The following is a 23,778-nucleotide window of genomic DNA, read 5'->3' on the forward strand; positions in this document are numbered from 1 at the left end:
TTTTTGAAAGATTTTATAAAAATCTGATTTTTCTTCCATAAATTCACGGATTCATGATGTAAATGAGTATGGAATCATGAAATATAATCAATATAGAATAAGGAATACTAACCCCAATTTTTCCCGTGAAATTCGCCCAAAATTCTGCCTTAACTGAGCTCAAAACGACCAAAATGTGAAAATAATATCGGACTCTTCGATTTATACACAGCCCAGACATTTTCGCACCTGCGGTGCCTGGGCTCGCACTTGCGAGTTCGCATTTGCGAGAAAATCTCGCATCTGCGGAAAAAGGGGCTGCCAGCGTATGTCCGCATCTGCGTGATTTGGTGCGCATCTGCGGACATGCTTCTGCGAGAAGCTGTCCGCTTCTGCGATCGAAGCCTGGACACGCCTGGGCGCATCTGCGATGGAAGGCTCGCTTCTGCAAGCTCGCACCTGCGGTCAAAAATCCGCAGGTGCGATTACAACAGAAGGAAAAATTTAGATTTTGCTTAAGTACAATTCTTGATCCGATTTAAATCTGTATCACTTTCGGGGTACTCGGGACCCCGTACGAATATACCAACAAGTCCAATAACATAATACGGACTTACTCGGGGTCTTGTATCACATCAAACAACGCTGAAATTATAATTCATACCCCGATTCAAAACTTTGAGTTTTAAACTTTTCAATTTGCAAATCTCGTGCCAAAGCATATTAAATGAATCCAGAATGACTTCAAATTTGGCACACAAGTCATAAATGACATAACTGAGTTGTTCAAATTTTCAGAATCGGATTCTGGCTCCGATATCAAAAAGTCAACCCCGTGGTCAAACTTAGAAATCTTTAGCCTTTAAATTGCTAGCTCCGTTAAATGGTCATAACTTGAGTTAGGAACCTCCAAATTAAATTTCGGGCATACGCTCAAGTCCCAAATCACGATACAGAGCTAACGGAACTGTCAAAATACTGATCTGGATCCGTTTGCTAAAAATAATGACCAAAGTCAACTCAGTTAAGTTTTAAAGCTCTATTTCATATTTTAATCTATTTTTCACATGAAAACTTTTCGGAAAATTTTACGAATTGCGCACGCAAGTCGAGGAATGATAAATAGTGCATTCGAGGTCTTGGAACACAGAATTACTTATTAAATTTAAAGATAATATTTTAAGCCATCACAGTGCGTAACTGCAATCAGTAAGATGATCAACTTCAATAATAACACAAAGAAAATGTCCAATTTGATCATACGTTAGAAATGACCCTCATATGGAACTCATCAAGTTCAATTAAAAATTCTACATCAGACAAGAAAGAATAAGAATTAAAGTAAATAGATTAGAATAAAACCAACTCCATCAGTACAAATAACATTGGATCAACACCAATAACACAACAGAAAAAACTTCATCATGCAATATATGTTTTTATACCTTTCAATCTCAGGACCCACCAACAACAAAATAGCAAGTGCATACCATGCAAAGTACAGTTTTATATCTTGCAACCGCAAGAATCGCTCGCTCTTCAAAAAGAGACCTTATGAGAGAACAAATGCAAAATAGATGTATGCACGAATAACAGAAATTCAACATAATTATATAAAACCCAAGCGCCTAAGACCTTTTCTTGATCAATTGTCATCAAACTAAAAATGAAAGAGTACAAGAAAAATTCCAATTCATCGGCCAGGGTAGTGTTAATGTTATGGGTTCGCTTTGGCTCATAGCCTCATACTCAGTAAATTTGTTACAAAATTCAGTACATAACTACAAATAATATATTTTGAACCCAGTAAGCTAAATGGGATGTGATAGTATGGTAGAATGCCGAACTACAATCCATAAAATTCAAATCTTAAATCCACCTCTATCATCCACCAAGTCACAAAAAAATTTCTTTGTGCATCAAATAAATAAAAACTGTCTGGAAAGGTACCACAGGCCACATGGCATAACCTTATAAAGAAAAACATTCCCAAATTTCGCCGAAATTAATTACTATTCAAATAAATGAAACTGAAGCTTTAGAAAAATGGCACAGTAATAACAGAACACAAATGAGCTAGTAATTCTTTTCAGCTAATCGTAAACAAAGATAGCCGAAGAGAAATTGGTCGGATGAACCTATAACTGGAAAATCGACGACTCCGCCGGCAAAATTCTGCAAAATTCGAGAGTGTCTAGCTCCGTCTCTAGCTATAAGCTCCTCCAACTCCACCTTATGATTCAGAGGCAACACTCTTTCCAAATTCAGTACCCCCGCCGGAAAATTACCCCCCACCGCACCGTCTTCGGCAGCGGCGATAACCGCCATCACCTTCATCAACAACATCATGCCAGCCGTCGCCAGCATATCCACAACTGCATGCACGAATTTTAGCTGAAATAGTTTTGAAGTTCACAAATTCTACAAATAATTGCGGCTCGGAGCAAATATTATGGGTGAAATTTAGGATTATCATCAATATAATGGACGAAAAGCGTTTCAAAAACGAATTAAACCTTTTCTGAAATATTCATTTTCACCTTTTTTTAAAAAGCAAAGGCCAGCTAAATCAGTACTCCGTCAGTCTCAATTTGTTCTGCACTTCTTTTCTTTTTTGTCTGTTTTAGAAGGACTGCTACGTTTTTTGGTTTAGAAATATTTCAATTTTAAGTTTTCATTTTTACTATAGACATGATTTATTGGATATCTCACTAATAAATTGTCTAATACTTAATAGCATGTTTGGCCAAGTTTCAAAATTTGCTTATTTTGAGAAGTGATTTTCAAAAAAGTACTTTTGGCGAGAATCTATTTGTGTTTGATTAATTAATTTAAAAAGTACTTTTGAACAATAATTAGTATTTGGTCAAGCTTTTGAAAACAACTTCTAAGTGTATTTTTCTCAAAAGTACTTCTCGAAAAAGTATTTTTGGAGAGAAACATTTTTCTGCTTCTCAAAATCTGTTTCTACTACTCGTCAAAAGTACTTTTTTCTTTCTAAAAATTTGGCCAAACACTTCAATTTTTTGCCAAAAAAGTACTTTTGACCCAAAAAAAAAAGCTTGGCCAAACAGTCTATTAGAAGACTAGTTTTTGAAATTTATTTAAGGGTCAAAAATCTTGTCTTTCATAAATAATCGTTTGTTATCAAACTGTCAAACAAATTAATAGTCCGTTTGGCCAATCTGGAAAAATCAGTTTATTTTGAGAAATATTTTTTTTCAAAAATACTTTTGGTGAGAAGCAGTTTATGTTTGGCTAATTAATTTGAAAAGTATTTTGTATTTGGCTAATTAATTTGAAAAGTACTTCTAAGCAGCAATTAGTGTTTGACCAAGTTTTTAAAAAGTGCTTTTAAGTGTATTTTTTTCAAAAAAAAAAAGTGTTTCTCAAAAAAATGTTTATGGAAAGAAACTACTTTTTTTTATTTCTCCAAAAATGTTTCTGCTTCTACTCAAAAATACTTTTTTTTTTCTTCCAAAAGCTTGGCCAAACACTTCAACTTTAGAAAAAAAAGTATTTTCTTTAAATTAAAAAATAATAATTTTCAGCTTGGAGAAGCTTACCCAAACAGGATACAAAAGGGAAGAAGTATTAATCTTAAATAAGTTGACTGGTAGTGTTAGATACATGTGTTTAGGGGTCGTTTGGTAGCCGGTTAGAGAGGAGTTATCTATGTATTAAAACTAGGGTAACTTTATACATTGCTTGGTTAAAAGAAGGGAAAAAAATAATCTCCACATAGAAGCTAGTATAAGTTATACAATGTTTGGTTATTTTTTCCTCTTTTCCACATAAAATATAGCATTGCTAATATAATGTTTGGTTCATGTTTTTCTTTTCCGCATAACTAATACATGTATAAGTTATGAGAGAATCTATGTATTATTTATGCAAGGTAGAAGGTGGAATAACTTACACATGTATTAGTAATATTTGTATTAAAATACAAAATGACAAGAATATGCTTTATTCAAACTTGTATTTTTTGTTTAAAAATATATATTTAAACTATACTAACAATTTTAATAAAATAAAGTAAGCTAATAATAAATAACACTCACATTATATTTATATTACTAATCATTATATAACAACCGCATAACTAATCCCGACATAACTCAACCTTGCATAACTTATCCCTGCATAATTAATACATGCATAACTAATCCCTGCATTACTTATTTCTGCATAACTAATACATACATAACTAATACCTGCATAACTAATACATGTATAACTAATATCTGCATAACTCTAACCGGCAACCAAACGATCGCGTAGTGAAGTAGTTTGGGAACTTAAGACTCATGTCGAGTCAACGTCAATGGCGTATGCGTAGTTCACACAAACTCTTACTATCTTTTTTTCCCTTTCCCTTTAAATTGTAGTGAATCCACAATATTGCGTGAAATTTATTCAAAGCATAGCATAAGTTGATTATGAATACAGCTATATATAAATTATACGATTATAATCAACAACAAAAAATAAAATTATCTATGGAGCTATTTAAATTCAAAATATTTGGTCTAGTAGCACAAATCTCCTCCCAAACTGTTGTCTTTTGCGGCAACGATAGTTAAAAGAGGTGATAATCCCATCATCATTGTATATACACAACTTTAAGCTAAATAGCTTTAAAGCTTTTTACACTACTAGTTTTTACGTATGTGTGTTGCACGTAAATCTTCACTTTATTATTTTATCCTTCTCGGACAAGAGAAAAAAATGAAGCTTGAAGTTTTATTTAAATTCATTGAATGTCTAATGAATTGTCCAAATCATTCGTATAGAAGATGAACAAATAGGAAAATAATTTCTAAAAGGTAAACTCATAATTGATTTTAAAGTTCTAATTATTAAGAATTTCTACATAGTTCAAATGAGAAAAATTTAATAAAATTATTTGATTTTAAAGTTCAAAATATTTTAAAAAATAATTAAATAATAATTTATTTTCAACGTAAAATCCATTTTTAAAGGCGCTTTTTATAATAATATAGTAAATAAGAATTATAGGGTACTCATTCGTAATTTATTATCCTGCCACATATATTTGCATGTTTCCTGTTTTTTTCTCTCATAAATAAGGTATTCTTCTTGTCCTTACATTAATTTATTACTAAATGATGGAGGAAATAGTTCTTTCACTGACCATATTTCTTGAGAACCAATTAATGCAAGAATTGTTTTTTGTCTTTGTCACAAAATTCTTCTATAATAAACATGTCGCTGGTCTGTTAGTATTATCTTGTGCTCTTAATTAAAAAATATTAAAAGGTATATGTGTGATATGTCTTTTATTTTTGGAATTCAATCACAACTACATAATCCAAAATATTTGTTTCTTGAAAAGTTGATCCTTTTAAGTCTAATTTTGCTCTATACCTAATCAATATTACATGTCATTTTGATTATAAATTCAATTGACCAAAACATTGAACCATGACTGTAATATCCATATATCGACAATACATATCTCTAATACCACCAATAAATAATGTCGAAAGTATTAATCTCCGAACAACTCTATCTCCTTTAATTTTGGTAACAGATTTTTAGTTGAATTCAAAATCCTAAATATTGAGTTTTTAATAATAATAGTTATTCAAAATGTTAAGACCAGAAATTGCGAGAAATCATCGTAAACTTGCTAATGCATCCTAACTGTTACACCATGTGCGTCTCAAGGTGACTTAATAAATATGAGACTTGTTAATCATGATTTAAATGATTTCAAAGTCATAATATGACTATATATGATGTTTGGATAGAAAATATGAAGTTTGAAAAAAATCGGATTAAAGTTGCGGAAAAATCGACTAAGGATTTGCCTTATAACAGAATTTTTTAAGAAATATATTTCGTATGCTATATGAGGTCTTTTTGGGACATATTATATACTAAATTGAAGGTCTTGGAATGTAGTTTCCAACACTCTTAACCGTTCATTCATACGACACCCGAATAAAATATTATAAGCGTTGGAAGAAGGGTAAATCATAGAGTGCCAAGTAGCATCTTTTTGACTTTTTTAAAAAAATGGGATATTTACATCCCATCTCGTCTCTTTCTCCATTTTTCCGGAGAACACACCCAAATAACACCCCCTAACTTTACTCTGAAGCTCTCTGCAAGAGCTTCAAACAAGATTATCATCCCGTGTACGAAATCAAGAAGCGATAATATTAAAATGATCCATACGACGTAAGTATCGCTATATCGCCTCTCTTTTTCTTTGTAGTTTGAATTTTGGAAGGTACTTCATAGTTAAGAAAACATGTACTTTCTGTATTTAAGTGTTTAAATAGCAAGGAATGTTGATAAATATATTTCCTAATAGTTAGAACTCACGGGACGGTGATCGGAAGCCGTGAGTTCGAGTTATTTGACTTGTAGTGGACTGTTTTATGGGATGTTTCGTGTTGCCTTTGGGCTGTATATTTTTCTACTATTTAATGGAGTTTTGGAGGACAAATGGTGTGGAGAAACACTACATAATGATGGAATGGTGGGCTGGTCATTCGTCGTTACATTTTTTTTAGTTGTTTGATATTACTTTGGTTGTCGTTTTATGTATGAAGTGATTAGGGTGTGTGGGCTGTTTTGTGGTATATTGTGATGGAGATAAGGTTAGAAAATGATGCTTACATGTTGTTATTGTTGTATTCTTGTTGTTGTTGGTATATGGTATTGGAGGAGGGCCTAGTTACTGGGGAGATGCTGCCCAAATTTACGTAAACGAGCTACAAGTTTAAGTTGCGGACTTAGCCTTTACTCAACACTGATTTTGAATCTTCTTATACTGTGGTAGATTGGGTTGAGTTGTTTGAAGAATTTCTTGGAAGGTATTAAGTACTCAACGGGGTAAAAATATGTTAAGGCTATCCCTTCTTTCCTTTTGGCATGATCTGCACGATACAAACGAAACGAGCAAATACACAACTTTCATAAATGATTCTATTCATAGAAATACTAGGGATGTCTATATTCTTGATTCCCCACGTGTCTTATTATTCTATCATCTATTCATGAGTCTCAGAAAAATACGCAAGTTGATAAAGTTTATTTCATAATAATAATCAAAGGCATAGTGATCTTATGACATTTTGAGAAATCTTATTAACGTACTTCTTATGCATTTCATTCATGTATACATGTACATTGACCCATGACCAGACAGCGTTATATACGCATATATTATATGTATATGGGATATGAAAAAATGTTATGGTGTTATATACGCACCACCACCTGATCAACTGGTATACGTTGATGATTTTGCCCACAGTGGCTGAGATGATATGATGGGATGCCCTCAGAGGCTTGATGATGTTATGTACGCATATACCTATACATGGCATGGCATTTATATGTACATGCATGACATTATAAATTTTCATGATTCACAGAGTTATTCAGAATTACAGGTTGAGTTCTTTACTCCATGTTTCTTTCATGTCTTTTATATACTACTATCATGCCTTACATACTCGATACTTTATTTGTACTGACGTCCCTTTTGCATGGGGACGCTGCGTTTCATGCCCGCAAGTCCTAATAGACAGGTTGAGAGTTCTCCTAGTAGGCTATCAGCTCAGCAGAAGGTGTTTGTGCACTCCACTTGCTCCGAAGTTGCCTATTTAGTCAGTATGATTTGAATATGTATTGATTGGTATGGCGGGGCCCTGTCCCGACCTTTATGATATTTATGTACTGTTAGAGGCTTGTATATAGATGTCATATATACGGATACTGGTATGGCCTTGTCGGCCTATGTTTTGAGTATATTAAGGATCATGCCGGCCTTATAGGCTAGTACGTCATATGTATAAGTCGGTATATCAAGTTGGGTCACCCTATATTGAGTATTTCCTCATGTTTTATTCTACTTATCTCACAACAGCCTCTCCGACTCATTTACCTATGATAGTATGATATGAAAGATACGTTACATTAATACTCGGTTGAGTACGGTACCGGGTGCCCTCGCGCCCATCGGTTTGTCAGATTATCAGGTTGTCTTGTCATAATTCCTAACAATCGACAGAAATTGGCGATCAAATCCTGATTTTGACTATTCTAATTGATCATCACTAACTTGTATAGAAATTTCAGCACATGTTTTTACTTTAAAATTTATCCAAATTGGTCCTAATCAGCTCTAAATGACTCTAAATTTGATATCCAATCTTCTAATATCAATTTCAATAATTTTCAATAGTTAGATTAACTCAAACTTTCAAAAATGAATGAATTCGCGTTGTTTCTTTAGCAATCAGATTTGACACCAAAAAAGAGTTCTAGCTATTTAGTCATATAACAATATTAAGACCTCTAGAAAGGTTTTCCTAATATGCTAAATTTGGTAAGAGTACTGAATTTTGCACTATAAAAAGAAGTAAATTTGAGTCCCTCCAGATTTCTAAATGTTAAACGCATTAAAAATCGTTAGAAAAATTTAAGTTTTCCTTCTTTGATTTCTTTTAATCACGATATAAATAATATAATCATTCTTGACTCACATTAAATTTAAACATAACAGAAAACTCTAACTTTGTCCAAATTGAAGTAACAACTGAATTGGGAAGGGGCGGGGTATATAATTTCTACATGCTTTATATCTAGTCTTATTAATTCTTGCTATTAGAACCTATTAACTTTTGTTAGTATTCTAAGATTTTGGAAAACATAAATTGTTGATATGTTTGAAGAGCCGGCAACAATGTCTAGTTTCCTAAGAGACACTTTGATAATATTGGCAGAATAGCCTAAGAGACACTCGTACTTGTATCGTTTTGATATCCCGATCTTTAAATTTTACGGATTTTCATTCAGACAGCTCTGCTTGTTCAAAACTAATTTTCTAAATCCCTTTGACCATTGGCCGAGCTTATGTGGCTTTGACATAGTTGAGGTGGACAAATTATGCGTAACACACGCGATTGATATTAGTGATTTAGATTAAAAATGAATTAAACAAAAAAAAAATAAAGTTAATAAGTTAATCGAAATTACCCCCTCCCCCCTCCCAATTTTCTTCTCTTTCTCAGTTTCTTCCACCTTTCTTCTCGCCCCCAATCCCTCTTTGCCCTCCCTCTTTTCGCCTCCACAGTACTGTAAATAATAGACGAGCCTTCAAAATCACAAAAACAGGCAGAAATATACTATTTTTCTCTATTTCTTTAACAAAAGAATCTTTTACATTTCTTATTTCTTTTTCTGTTTAATCAAAATCCAATTGATTTCTCCCAACCGAACTTCGAAAAAGAATTTTTTTTGTTATTAACTCAAAACCAATTATCTAGTTCTTTACTAGAAAAAATGGCGGAGACAACAAAAGTTTAATTAATCGGCTCTTCAGGTAATTTCGAGATAATGAGTTCCATTTTTAAAAACAAAATGAAATGAGGACAAGATGGGTATTTAATGGAGCTTTTGGATGTTGGTTTTTAGAGGAAGGTGGTGAATTCTGATTGTTTGGTTACAGTGAAGAAAATTTTGTGGCGGTTGAAATTCTCTTTTTTCTGTTTTGTATGGTTATCAGTAATTGTAAAACGGCGGTGAGAAGTCAATGTGTGAGGATAATCTTACGGATGAAAAAATGGTTCTGCTGGGTGAGATTTTGAAAGGACGATCTTTGCTGGTGGTTAGGGAATGGTTCACGGTGGTCAGATAAAGAAAGAGGTTGTAATGGTGGCTACGAGGTGGTTTATTGAGGCATTTTGGTTTTTTTTTCAAATTTTTGTAAAAAAATACTTTCTGAGAAAATAAACAATGACGTGGAATAATCGATAAAGTGTAAAATGACAGGAAATATTAGGTTTAGGTGGTCAGTCCTATTTTTTAATAGTTTATTTTCCTATGTGACACTAGTAATGACGTGGCGTCCTACGCGTAGGAGATTGTATTACACACACTGCCAGTCTCCTGTCATAAACGTTTATTATACACGGTTTGAACGAGTGTCAGTGTTTACTTGACAAAATAAAAAGTTTGGGGACCGGCATGACAAAGTGACACAAGTATAAGTGCTATTTAGACTATTCTGCCAATAATATTTTATTATTAAATTCAAAGTCTTTTTGATATTGAGTTATTAGATATTATTACAATTTTCTCTATCACTAATCTTAATCATTTGGACTTGGAGTCTCATACATTGTAAAAGAGCTAGGATTTGAGTCTTAATTAGACTTTGTATTTACGTAAATATCTAACTATTATGGCTTCCTTTTCCAAGTCAACCTGGTTCTTTTTCTTATCCTATTTGAATTGGTACATTAACTTTCTTGTTCTCTTAGTTTCTTTGAAACATTAGCAACTTATTGTCTTCTTGGTCTTCTCTAACTCTAAACATGTTCGATTGACAATATTTTTCTACGGTAACTGCCTATAATAATAGAACTCTTGTTCACCTTAAAAAAGAAGAGATCTCTTGCTCATATTAATAATTGTCCTTTTCTAGTAGAAGTTAACTTTAATGATTCGACGGCTATTTTGATGGACTAATATTATATTCGTACTTTTATTATTGGTATTTGTTAGTAAGCTAGCCAAGGATATTCAATCAGTTGACAAGCTTTACAAACGGATCAAGATTATGGTTTGTATACTACTAACAAATTAGAATCAGTTGATAATATACCAACCAATTATTCATCTGATACCAAACCCAACTTGTTAATCTCGAGATGCTACTTTGACTGTTTGGTATGTTATTATAAAGTACCTTAATTAGCACCCAGGTGACAGCCCAAAGCTAGTGCCCAAGCTAAAGGAAATGGTCTTACATCAAGTGAATTTGTACGGTGGTGTTTTCATATTGGTCATGGATTATTAAGTTAGAGTCAATCTCAAACTTGGCAAATGTTTGTGGCGACTTAGGGTGTGTTTGGTACGCGGGAAAATATTTTTCCATTTTTCACTGTTTGGTTGCACAAAATAGTTTGAAAAAATATTTTCCTAGATATCATATTGTCACGACCCCAATTCACTCTCCGTGGGATGTCATGATGACACCTAGACTCTAACACTAAGTAAGCCTAACAAATTACGGAATAACATAATAAGAGTCTGAAACTCAAACCTCAATAGTTGTAATAAATGATGTTAGTTATGTGTAGTCCCACATTGGAATGGGAGTAATATGTACTTTGTAGACTATAGCTATAAATATGACCTCTTGTATTATATTGAGTACCCAATATCAATAATATATTTTCTCCCGTATTTTCTAATATTGTATCAGAGTAATCGTGAGAGATTTATCGCTATGCATAAATTTCAGTGACTACGGGAAGAAAAAATCAGTCGACTGGAAGTCTTTTTCCGACAAACAGAGGTCTGCCGCAAGTAAAAAAAGCCATTTTTTGTCAGTGTTGTGCAAACACCAACACCACCACGAAGTAGATCGGCCTTCGACGACCACTCCATAGAAAAATCTCCCTCAGAAGACCCTCCACGCGCTGCCGGAAGAAAATTTTCCGGCGAAATTCTGACGTCGCGTGGGCCACCTTCCGGCCATTTTTTGGCGACAACTCTTCAGGACAGATTGTTCCCCTTGTAATTCCAAGCCTACCCATCAAGGTTACATCATATTTCAACGACTTTTTTTATTCCGACGCGCTACAGTGTTTTCCGGTGAACAATAACAGTGAAAAAAAAATTCTCTTACACTTTGGGAGTTAGCTAGGCCTCACGGTGGTTCTTTATTATTTTGGTCATAACAAAAATGGGAACCGATACTTTGAATAATCAGATGGTTTCTTTAGCGGATTATATTAAGTTCCTTTAGTACAAAGCGTGTAAGTAGTCATCTTTTGAGATAGCTTATGTTGTTCAAATAGGTAATAGTGTGACTTGTTTCTCCCAATCTTTCATCCTCTGAGTCTTGGGTCATTGATTCAGGTGCATCGGATCATATTTCTGGTAACAAATCTCTTTTCACTACTATTTTATATTCTCAATCTCTTCCAAGAGTCACAATGGCTAGTGGGTCTCAAACTATGGCAACTGCAATAGGTCAAGCAATCCCACTTCCTTCCTTACCTTTAGATTCAGTCCTTTATGTTCCCAATAGTTCTTTTAATCTCATAGTTTTTAGTCGCTTAGCCAAATTACTTAAATACATTATTTTATTTCTTGATGACCATGTTTTATACAGGAATGCAGTACGGGGTAGATCATTGGTACCGGGCGTGAATCAAACGGACTTTATTTCCTTATCCTTGCTAAATCTCATGGACTCACATCTTGTCTTCCTTCAACAATTTATCATGTTAACGATTCACCAGATCTATTACATAAACGGTTGGGACATCCCAGTTTGTTAAAACTTCAGAAAATGGTATCTGGTTTATCTCACTTGTCAGCTCTAGAGTGTGAGTCATGTCAGCTCAGTAAGCATACTTGCTCCCATTTCCCTCGGCGTCTTGATAGTCGAGCAGAGTCACCTTTTACTTTAGTCCATTCAGATATTTGGGGTCCTACTCGGGTCAGTTCCACCTTGGGATTCCGCTACTTTGGCAGTTTCATTGATGATTATTCCAGGCGTACTTGGATATTTTTGATAAAAAATCGATCCGAGCTGTTTTCTATTTTCCAGACCTTCCACGCTGAAATTCAAAATCAATTTGGGGTTTCTATTCGCACATTTCATAGTGATAATGCCCGAGAGTATTTGTCTTCCTCATTTCAGCAGTTTATGAAATCTCATGGGATTATTCATCAAACATCTTGTCCGTACACATCTCAACAAAATGGGGTAGTTGAAAGAAAGAATAGACATCTTATTGAAACTACTCAAACCCTACTCATATAATCTCATGCTCTATTGCGTTTTTGGGGGGATGCAGTTCTTACATCTTGCTATCTTATTAATCGTATGCCATCTTCAGCTATCCAGAACCAAGTTCTATTCTCTGTCATGTTTCCCCACTTACCTTTATTTTATATTCCATCCCATATCTTTGGAAGCACTTGTTTTGTCCATAACCTTACTCCATGAACAAATAAGTTAGCTCATCGTGCTCTTAAGTGCGTATTTCTAGGTTACTCGAGAACAGAAAAGGGGTATCGATGCTATTCTCCTAACCTCCAGTGGTACCTTTTGTCTGCTGATGTTACCTTCTTTGAAACCCAATCATACTTCACAGGTCCAGGTAATAACTTAGATATTTTTGAGGTACTAACAGTTTCATCTTTTGGAGATTCAGTCACTATCTCGCATCCATCTTCCTCTACATCTCCAGGTCCACCACCTATAGCTCTAGTTGTAGCTCCACTACCTATAGCTCCAGTTCCACCACCTACAGCTCCAGTTGTAGCTCCATCACCTATAGTTCCAGTTTCTCTACATAATCTAGTTCAACCTTCTGCAGCTCTACCACTCTTGACTTATCATCGTCGTCCACATCCAGCATCAGGCCTAGGTGATTCACGTCCTGTATCAAATTCTGCACCTACTATGGACTTGTCTCCTCTTAGTTAACCAATTGCACTCCGCAAAGGTGTACGATCCACACTTAATCCTAATCCACACTATGTCGATTTAAGTTATCATCGTATGTCGTCTCTTCATTATGCTTTTATATCTTCTTTGTCCACTGTTTCTATCCCTAAGTTTACAAGTGAGGCACTATCTCATCCAGGATGGTGACAGGCTATAATTGACGAGATGTCTGCTTTACATACGAGTGGCACTTGAGAGCTTGTTCCTCTTCCTGCAGGTAAGTCTACTATTAGTTGTCGTTGGGTTTATGCAGTCAAAGTTGGCCCAGATGGCCAGGTTGATCAGCTTAAGGCTCGTCTCGTTGCAAAAAGATATACTCAATTTTTTGGGCTTGATTATAGTGATACTTTCTCTCCCGTGGATAAAGTAGCATCTGTTCGTCTTTTTTTGTCCATGGTTGTTGTACGTTATTGACTTCTTTATTAGTTAGACATTAAGAATGTTTTTCTCCACGTTGATCTTGAGGAGGAAGTTTATATGGAACAACCACCTGGTTTTGTTGCTCAGGGGGAGTTTAGTGATTGTGTATGCAGATTGCATATGTCACTATATGGTTTGAAACAGTCCCCTCGAGCTTGGTTTGGTAAGTTCAGCACAATTATTCAGGAGTTCGGCATGACTCGTAGTGAGGCTGATCAATCTATGTTTTATCGGCATTCTGCTCCTAATCTGTGTATTTATCTGGTGGTTTATGCTGATGTATTGTTATTACTGACAATGATCAGGATGGTATTACTAATCTGAAGCATTATCTCTTTCAGCACTTCCAGACTAAGGATTTGGGCAGATTGAAGTATTTTTTAGGTATTGAGGTCGCTCAGTCTAGCTCAGGTATTGTTATTTCATAGCAGAAGTATGCCTTAGACATTCTTAAGGAGACTGGAATGATGGGTTGCAGACCTATTGACTCTCGTATGGATCCGAATGCTAAGCTTCTGTCTAGACAGGGGGAGCCTCTTAGAGACCCTACGAGATATAGGAGGTTGGTTGGCAAATTAAATTACCTAACCGTGACTAGACCTGGCATTTCTTTTCCAGTGAGTATTGTAAGTCAGTCTATGGATTCTCCCTGTGATAGTCAATGGGATGCAGTTGTTCAAATTCTTCGGTATATAAAGTCAGCTCCAGGTAAAAGATTACTATTCGAGGATCGAGGCCACGAGCAGATTGTTGGGTACACATATGCTGATTGGGCAGGATCACCTTCTAATAGACGTTCTATATCTGGATATTGTGTTCTAATAGGAGGTAATTTGGTCTCATGGAAGAGCAAGAAATAGAATGTAGTTGCTCGATCTAGCGCCGAAGCCGAATATCGGGCCATGGCTATGGAAACATGTGAGTTAGTTTGGGTCAAGCAGTTGCTCAAGGAGTTAAAGTTCGGAAAAATCAATAAGATGGATGTCACGACCCAAAAATATCACCCGTCGTGATGACACCTATCTCAATACTAGGCAAGCTGACAATCTCAATAAACCACCATATCTTTTAAGTTTGAAAGCATAATATCTAAATTTAGTGGAAGAAAAACTCACAAATACATATATAAATACTCCGAAAACCCGGTGTCACTGAGCACATGAGCATCTAGTATGAATACAAGTCTGGAAAATACGGTCTATAACAATCTATGACCAAATACATTAAACAAAGAGATAGGGAAAGAGAGACAAGGTCTGCGAAACACGACAGCTACCTCTGAATCTCCGAAAAATCAACCGTGCGAGAGAATCAACACCCTCTATGCCCGGGAACACCTGGATCTGCACACGAAGTGCAGGTTGTAGTATGAGTATAACCAACTCAGTAAGTAATATTAATAAATAAAGAACTAAAAGTAGTGATGAGTTTCTCAGCTAAGTCTAAATACAATACTTTCCAATATAAAAGAGTAGGCAAGCTCTCAAGTTCAACATTTAAGATTTCACTGAAATTTCATATCAAGTATGACTGAAACAGAAAATAATATATTTTCCGAAATTCCCAAAATAGTGATATATGACAGCTGAAATGCAGCAAATAATGAAATCAATACATCCTCTCATAGTAACAGTCACTCAGTCCTACCATTCACTCCAACATCACAGTTACTCTTTCCTCACAGTCACTTATCACTCGGCACTCACACTCGGCACTCGCACTCACACTCGGTAGGTACCTGCACTCACTGGGGGTGTGTACAGACTCCGGAGGGGCTCCTTCAGCCCAAGTGCTATTTCAAGCCAATCATGGCATAAATAAATAAATATACTGCAGCGTGCAACCCGATCCATAAATATTCTCACAATTAGACCCTCGACCTCACTCAGTCATCAACCTCTCCAGTCTCTCGGGCTCTCAGAAATCATGATAAGCAGCCCAAAAATAGTGATATGATGCATCAATAATAATAAGAGAGACTTAGGTATGATATAAATTGAATAAACATGACTGGGTGAAAAATTACAATTTGAACATATTATTCAACCACAGAAATGACCCCAGTGGGCACCAATAATAACAGCATATGTCGAAACATGATTTTTAATACGAGTCCCAGCTCAATTTTTCCCTATCACGTAGAGAATGTACGGATATCAATAGATAACTCAATTTCACAGTTCCAAGGAATTTGACCAAGTCACAATTCCTACGGTGCACACTCACACGCCCGTCACCTAGCATGTGCGTCACCTCAAAACCACTCACATAACACATAATCCGAGATTTCATACCCTCAGGACCAAATTTAAAACTGTTACTTACCTCAAACCGTGAAATTCTTATTCCGCTAAGCCTTTGCCTCGTGAATTGGCCTCCAAACGCTTCGAATCTAGCCACAAATAATTCGTTTCAGTCAATAAAATTTATTTGAATTAATTCCGTGAGAAAATACTAATTATGGAAATTCAAAATTTAGCTCAAAATTTGCCCGTGGGGCCCACATCTCGGAACTCGATAAAAGTTACAAAATCCGAAAGCTCATTCAACCACGAGTTTAACCATACCAATTTTACCAAAATCCGACCTCAACTCGATCCTCAAATCTTCAATTTAAACCAAGAGGGTTTTCTAAAATTTTCCAACTTAATTCACCCATTAACTGATAAAAACAACCATAGATTCGGGTAATTTAACCAATATTGAGTTAAGAACACTTACCCTGTTGTTTTCTCTGAAAATCTCTCAAAAATTGACACTTCCCGAGCTCAAATCCATCAAACATTTGCTCAGACATTTGCTCTACGCGATTGCGAACATTCCCACGCGATCGCGAAGAACAGTTTGCCACATCCCAAATTTAACTCTATGCGATCGCGGGTTTTCCCACGCGATCGCGATGTACAACATCAAAGACCTACGCGATCGTGGACCTAACCACGCGATCGCGAAGCACAAATGCCTGATTTCCATTTTTGCCCATTTTCTCTACGCGAACACGACCTTCTTCACGCGTTTGCGAATAACAAACTCACATAGCTATGCGATCGCGTCCCGCCTCACGCGATCGCAAAGCACAAAATATCACTGCCTCAAATTAACCCTACGTGATCGCAGATATCTCCATGCGATCGCGTAGAACAAAAACCCCCACTGACCAACTAAGTCTACGCGATCGCAGACGCATTCATGCGATCGCGCATAAGGAAATCAGATACAGATATCAGAAAATTTCAGCAGCTATTTAAGTCCAAATTTTGATCCGTTAACCATCCGAAACTCACCCGAGCCCCTCGGGACCTCAACCAAATATACCAACAAGTCCTAAAATATCATACTAACTTAGTCGAACCCTCAAATCACCTCAAACGACGCTAAAACCATGAATTACACCCCAATTCAAGCCTAATGAACTTTGAAATTTCTAATTTCTACAAACGACTCCGAAACTTATCAAATCACATCCGATTGACCTCAAATTTTTCATGCAAGTCATAAATGACATAACGGACCTACTCATATTTTCAGAATCGGATTTCGACCCCGATATCAAAAAGTGAACCCCCTGGTCAAACTTCCCAAAAATTCGACTTTCGCCATTTCAAACTTAATTCCACTACAGACCTCCAAATAATTTTCCGGACATGCTACTAAATCCAAAATTACCATACGGAGCTATTGGAATTATCATAATTCGAATCCGAGGTCGTTTACACATAAGTCCCCATCCGGTCGACTTTTCTAACTTAAATTTTTAATTATGAGACTAAGTGTCTCATTTCACTCGGAATTCCTTCCGGACCCGAACCAACTAACCCGATAAGTCATAAATCAATTGTAAAGCATAAATTGAGTAGTAAATGGGGAAACGTGGTTATAATATTCAAACGACCGGCCGGGTCGTTACATTCCCCCCTCTTAAACAAACGTTCGTCCTCGAACGGGTTTAGAATCATACCTGAAGTCTCAAATACGTATGGATATTTTCTCCGCATCTCCTGCTTAATTCCCCAAGTAGCTTCTCCGACTGGCTGGCCTCTCCACTGTACCTTCACTAATGCTATGTTCTTTGACCTCAGCTTTCGAACCTGTCGGTCTAAAATAGCCACCGGTTCCACATCATATGTCAAATTACCGTCCACCTGCACTGTACTGAAATCCAGAATATGAGACGGATCCCCGACATACTTTCGGAGCTTGGATACATGGAACACTGGATGAACACCTGATAGACTAGGTGGCAAAGCAAGTTCATAAGCCACCTCTCCAATTTTTTTAAGTATCTCAAAAGGCCCAATATACCGAAGGCTCAACTTGCCCTTCCTCCCGAACCTCAACACACCCTTCAGGGGTGAAATCTTGAGCAGAATCTTCTCCCCAACAATGTAAACAACATCACGAACCTTCCTGTCGGCATAAACCTTCTGTCTAGACTGTGCCTTGTGAAGCCATTCCTGAATCACTTTGACCTTCTCTAAAGCATCCTGAACCAAGTCAGTACCCAATAGCCTAGACTCACCCGCCTCAAACCAACCAACAGGAGACCGACACCGTCTCCCATATAATGCCTCATATAGAGCCATCTGAATACTCGACTGGTAGCTGTTATTGTAAGCAAACTCAGCGAGTGGCAGAAATTGATCCCAAGAACCCTCAAAATCAATGACACATGCGCGTAACATATCCTCCAATATCTGAATAGTGCGCTCAGACTGTCCGTCCGTCTGAGGGTGAAATGTTGTACTCAACTGAACCTGTGTGTCCAATTCTCGTTGCACTGCTTTCCAAAAATGTATGTAAACTACGTGCCCCGATCTGATATGATGGACACTGGTACACTGAGTAGGCTAACAATCTCGCGAATATAAATCCTAACCAACCGCTCCGAAAAATAATTTGTACTAACTAGAATAAAATGCGCAGATTTGGTCAACCAATCTACTATCACCCAAACAACATCAAACTTTCTCAAAGTCCGCGGGAGCCCAACTACAAAGTCCATGGTAATACGCTCCCACTTTCACTCTGGAATTTCAAGTCTTTGTAGTAATCCCCCCGGTCTCTGATGCTCGTACTTTACCTGTTGACAGTTTAGACACAGAGCTACAAACCCAACTATATCTTTCTTCATTCACCTCCACCAATAGTGCTGCCTCAAATCCTAATACATCTTTGCGGCACCTGGATGAATGGAGTAACTGTGAGCTTCCTGAAGAATCAACTCATGCAAACCATCTACATTAGGCACACATAGCCTGCCCTGCATCCGTAATACACCGTCATCCCCAATAGTGACCTCCTTTGCATCACTGTGATGAACCGCGTCCTTAAGGACAAGCAGATGGGGATCATCATACTGACGCTCCCTAATGCGATCATATAAAGAAGACCGAGAAATCACACAAGCCAAAACTCGATTCGGCTCAGAAACATCCAATCTAACAAACTGGTAGGCCAAGGCCTGAACATCCAAGGCTAAAGGCCTCTCTGCTACCGGTAAATATGCTAAGCTGCCCAAACTCTATGCTTTACGACTCAAGGCATCGGCCACCACATTGTCCTTTCCGGGATGATAGAGAATTGTAATATCATAATCCTTAAGCAACTCCAACCACCTTCGATGCCGCAAGTTAAGATCCTTCTGTTTAAACAAATGTTGTAGACTCCGATGATCGGTATATACCTCACACTGGACATCGTACAAGTAATGCCGCCAAATTTTTAGGGCATGAACAATAGCTGCTAACTCAAGATCGTGGACTGGATAATTCTTCTCATGTACCTTTAACTGTCTGGACGCATAGGCAATCACCCTACTGTCTTGCATCAGCACTGCGCCGAGACCAATACGCGACGCATCACAATACACAGTATAAGACTCTGAACCTGTAGGCAACACCAATACTGGAGTTGTAGTCAAAGATGTCTTGAGCTTCTGAAAGCTCTCTTCACATTCATCCGACCACCTGAACAGAGCACCTTTCTGGGTCAATTTAGTCATAGGCGATGCAATAAACGAGAAACCCTCCACGAAGCAACGATAATAACCGGCCAAGCTGAGAAAGCTCCAAATCTCAGCAACTGAAGATGGCCTGGGACAATTCTGAACTGCCTCTATTTTCTTCGAATCCACCTTAATTCCTTCACTGGATACTATATGTCCCAAGAATGCCACCTAACTAAGCCAGAACTCACACCTAGAAAATTTGGCATAAAGTCTCTCCTCTCTCAACCTCTGTAATACAATACCCAAGTGTTGTGCATGCTCCTCCTGGCTACGTGAATACACCAGAATATCATCAATAAATACCACTACAAATAAATCAAGATATGGTTGAATACACTATTCATCAAATGCATAAATGCTGCTGGGGCATTGGTTAGCCCAAAAGACATCACAAGAAATTCATAGTGGCCATAACGAGTTCTGAATGTCGTCTTTAGAATATCAGAATCCCGAATTTTCAACTGGTGATACCCAGATCTCAAATCAATCTTGGAGAACACCCTCGCTCCCTGAAGCTAGTCAAATAAGTCATCGATACGCGGTAAAAGATATTTATTCTTGATTGTAACCTTCTTTCAACTGCCTATAATCAATGCACATCCGCATAGTACCATCTTTCTTTTTCACAAACAGAACTGGTGCACCACAAGGTGACACACTATGCCTAATAAACCCCTTTTCAAGGAGTTCCTGAAGTTTCTCTTTCAATTCTTTTAACTCAGTTGGTGCCATACGATACGGAGAAATAGAAATGGGCTGAGTCCCCTGCACCAAGTCAATACCGAAATCAATATCCCTGTCGGGTGGCATCCCCGGCAGGTCTGCAGGAAATACATCCGGAAAGTCTCGCACGACCGGTACTGAACCAATAATATGAGTATCTGCATCAACATCTCTCACAAAGGCAAAATACGACAAACATCCCTTTCCAACCATACGTTGGGCCTTCAAATAAGAAATTACCCTACTAGGCACAAAATCTAGAGAACCTCTCCATTCAACTTTTGGCAACCCCGGCATCGTCAACGTCACGATTTTTGCGTGACAGTCCAGAATAGCATGAAATGGAGACAACTAATCCATACCCAGGATTACATCAAAATCAACCATACCGAGTAATAAGAGATCAACTCTAGTCTCTAGTTCCCCAATGGTTACCACACATGACTGATACACACGATCCACAGTAATAATATCGCCCACCAGTATAGATACACAAACAGGTGAAACTAAGGACTCACAGGGCATATCCAGATAATGAGCAAAATACGAAGACACATATGAATAAGTGGAACCAGGGTCAAATAATATAGAAGCCTCCCTGTGGCACACTGAAACGATACCTGTGATCACTGCATATGAAGCAACAGTATCTGGCCTGGTAGGAAAAGCATAGAATCGTGCCTGACCACCACCTGATCGGCCTCCCCCTCTTGGGCGACCCCTAGCTGACTGACCCCCATCCCGAGTTGGCTGGGTGGGTAGTGAAATAACTGGTGCTGAAATCGTAGTCTGACTCCTCTGCTGCACTGGACCTCCCGAGCGACGAGGACACTGTCTCCACATATGCTCAAATTCCCCGCACTCAAAGCAACTCCCCGATACTGATAGTGGTGCAGACTGAATCGGGCCCCGAGAACTAGGATAACTGCTAGAAGCACCTGGTGCAAATGAACCCTGAACTGAAAGGGGCACGGGACAAACTCTGGGCTGGAAGGGCACCGAGGGATGGCTAACCCTGATGAGAACTGCATGAACCATGGCTAGATGATGCACCACGGTGAACTGGACGACACGTCTGAGCGTGTTTGTAAAGACGACCCCTTCTGCGGTAAAACTGACCCCCTGAAGGAACACCGCTAAAATCACCTGGTCCACGAGGCCTCTTGGCCTCCCTCTCTCCACGTTCCTAACTACAGACCATCTCTATCTGCCGAGAAATGTCAACTACCTCATCAAACGTAGCACCCAATACTCTCTCCCGAGTCATAAGTAACCACAGCTGATATGTAAGGCTATCAATGAACCTCCTAATCCTCTCACTATATGTGGGAACCAACCAAACTGCATGATGAGCCAACTCAGAAAATCTCATCTCGTACTGCGTCACAAACATGCCATCTTGACATAACTGCTCAAACTGTCTGCGCAACTCCTCTTTGCGAGACTGCGGCACGAACTTCTCCAAAAAGAGAACGGAGAATTCCTGCTATGTAAGTGGTACTGCACCAACTGGCCCGCGCCTCTCATAAGACTCCCACCATCTAAACGCAACCCCAGAAAACTTAAAAGTAGTGAACGAGACCCCACTGGTCTCCAGAATACCCGTTGTCCGCAGCATCCGCTAGCACTTATCAAAATATCCCTGAGCATTCTCTTACTATGCACCGCTAAATGATGGAGGTCGAAGACACACAAACCTCTCAAGTCTCCTCTGCTAATCTTCTACCATAACAGGAAATACCTGGGCCTGAGCAGCTGCAGCCGGCTGGGCTGGTAGTGCCCCCGGTATCTGAAGTCCCTGTACTACCTGGTTTGGAGTACGGGCAACAGGGGTATGAGTACCTCCCCCGGCCTGAGAAGTGGCAGGTGCGGCCTGAGCCGAAACCACCTGAGCAAGACCAGTGCAAGCTGTCAATATCTGGGCCAAAGTCTTCTGAAGGCCTGGAATCACAATGGGCACAGTTGGTGCCTGAGCTGGAGCAACTGGCGGTACTACAGGTGCTGCTCCAACCGCTGTATGAGCCATACCTTGACCTCTACCTCATCCCTGACCTCTACCACGGCCCCGGCCTCTCGCGGCCCTAACTGGTGGTACTGGTGGCTGACCGTCCAATCCGGTAGTATGTATCCTCACCATCTGTGAGAGAATAGATTAACAGAAATTTAGTTTTCGGAAACAACAAATTAGCACGACAGAATACAAGAAAGTGAAATTTTTCTAAGGGTTAGGCAGCCTCTCGAAGATAAGTACAGACGTCTCTGTACCGATCCGCAAGACTCTACTAAACCTGCTCATGACTCGTGAGACCTATGTAACCTAGGGCTCTGATACCAACTTGTCACGACCAAAATATATCACCCGTCGTGATGGCACCTATCTCAATACTAGGCAAGCCGACAATCTCAATAAACCACCATATCTTTTAAGTTTGAAAGCATAATATCTAAATTTAGTGGAAGAAAAACTCACAAATACATATATAAATACTCCGAAAACCCGGTGTCACTGAGCACATGAGCATCTAGTATGAATACAAGTTTGGAAAATATGGTCTATAACAATCTATGACCAAATACATTAAACAAGGAGATAGGGAAAGAGAGACAAGGTCTGCGAAACACGACAGCTACCTCTGAATCTCCGAAAAATCAATCGTGCGAGAGAATCAACACCCTCTATGCCCGGGAACACCTGGATCTGCACACGAAGTGCAGGTTGTAGTATGAGTACAACCAACTCAATAAGTAACAATAATAAATAAAGAACTGAAAGTAGTGACGAGCTTCTCAGCTAAGTCCAAATACAATACTTTCCAATATAAAAGAGTAGGCATGCTCTCAAGTTCAACATTTAAGATAACACTGAAATTTCATATCAAGTTTGACCGAAACAGAAAATAATATATTTTCCGAAATTCCTAAAATAGTGATATATGACAGCTGAAATGCAGCAAATAATGAAATCAATGCATCCTCTCATAGTAACAGTCACTCAGTCCTCCCATTCACTCCAACATCACAGTTACTCTTTCCTCACAGTCACTTATCACTCGGCACTCGCACTCGGTAGGTACCTGCGCTCACTGGAGGTGTATACAGACTCCGGAGGGGCTCCTTCAGCCCAAGTGCTATT

General features: G+C 38.1%; 1 pseudogene; it reads right to left on the reverse strand.

Moving 5' to 3' along the window:
* LOC104112994 (aspartic proteinase 36-like) overlaps positions 1–2,307 on the reverse strand; it is a 32,712-nt pseudogene extending 30,405 nt beyond the window's left edge.
* Positions 2,308–23,778: the final 21,471 nt, after the last annotated feature.

The sequence above is a fragment of the Nicotiana tomentosiformis genome, chromosome 2 (genome assembly GCF_000390325.3).
Source record: "Nicotiana tomentosiformis chromosome 2, ASM39032v3, whole genome shotgun sequence".
NCBI lineage: Eukaryota > Viridiplantae > Streptophyta > Magnoliopsida > Solanales > Solanaceae > Nicotiana > Nicotiana tomentosiformis.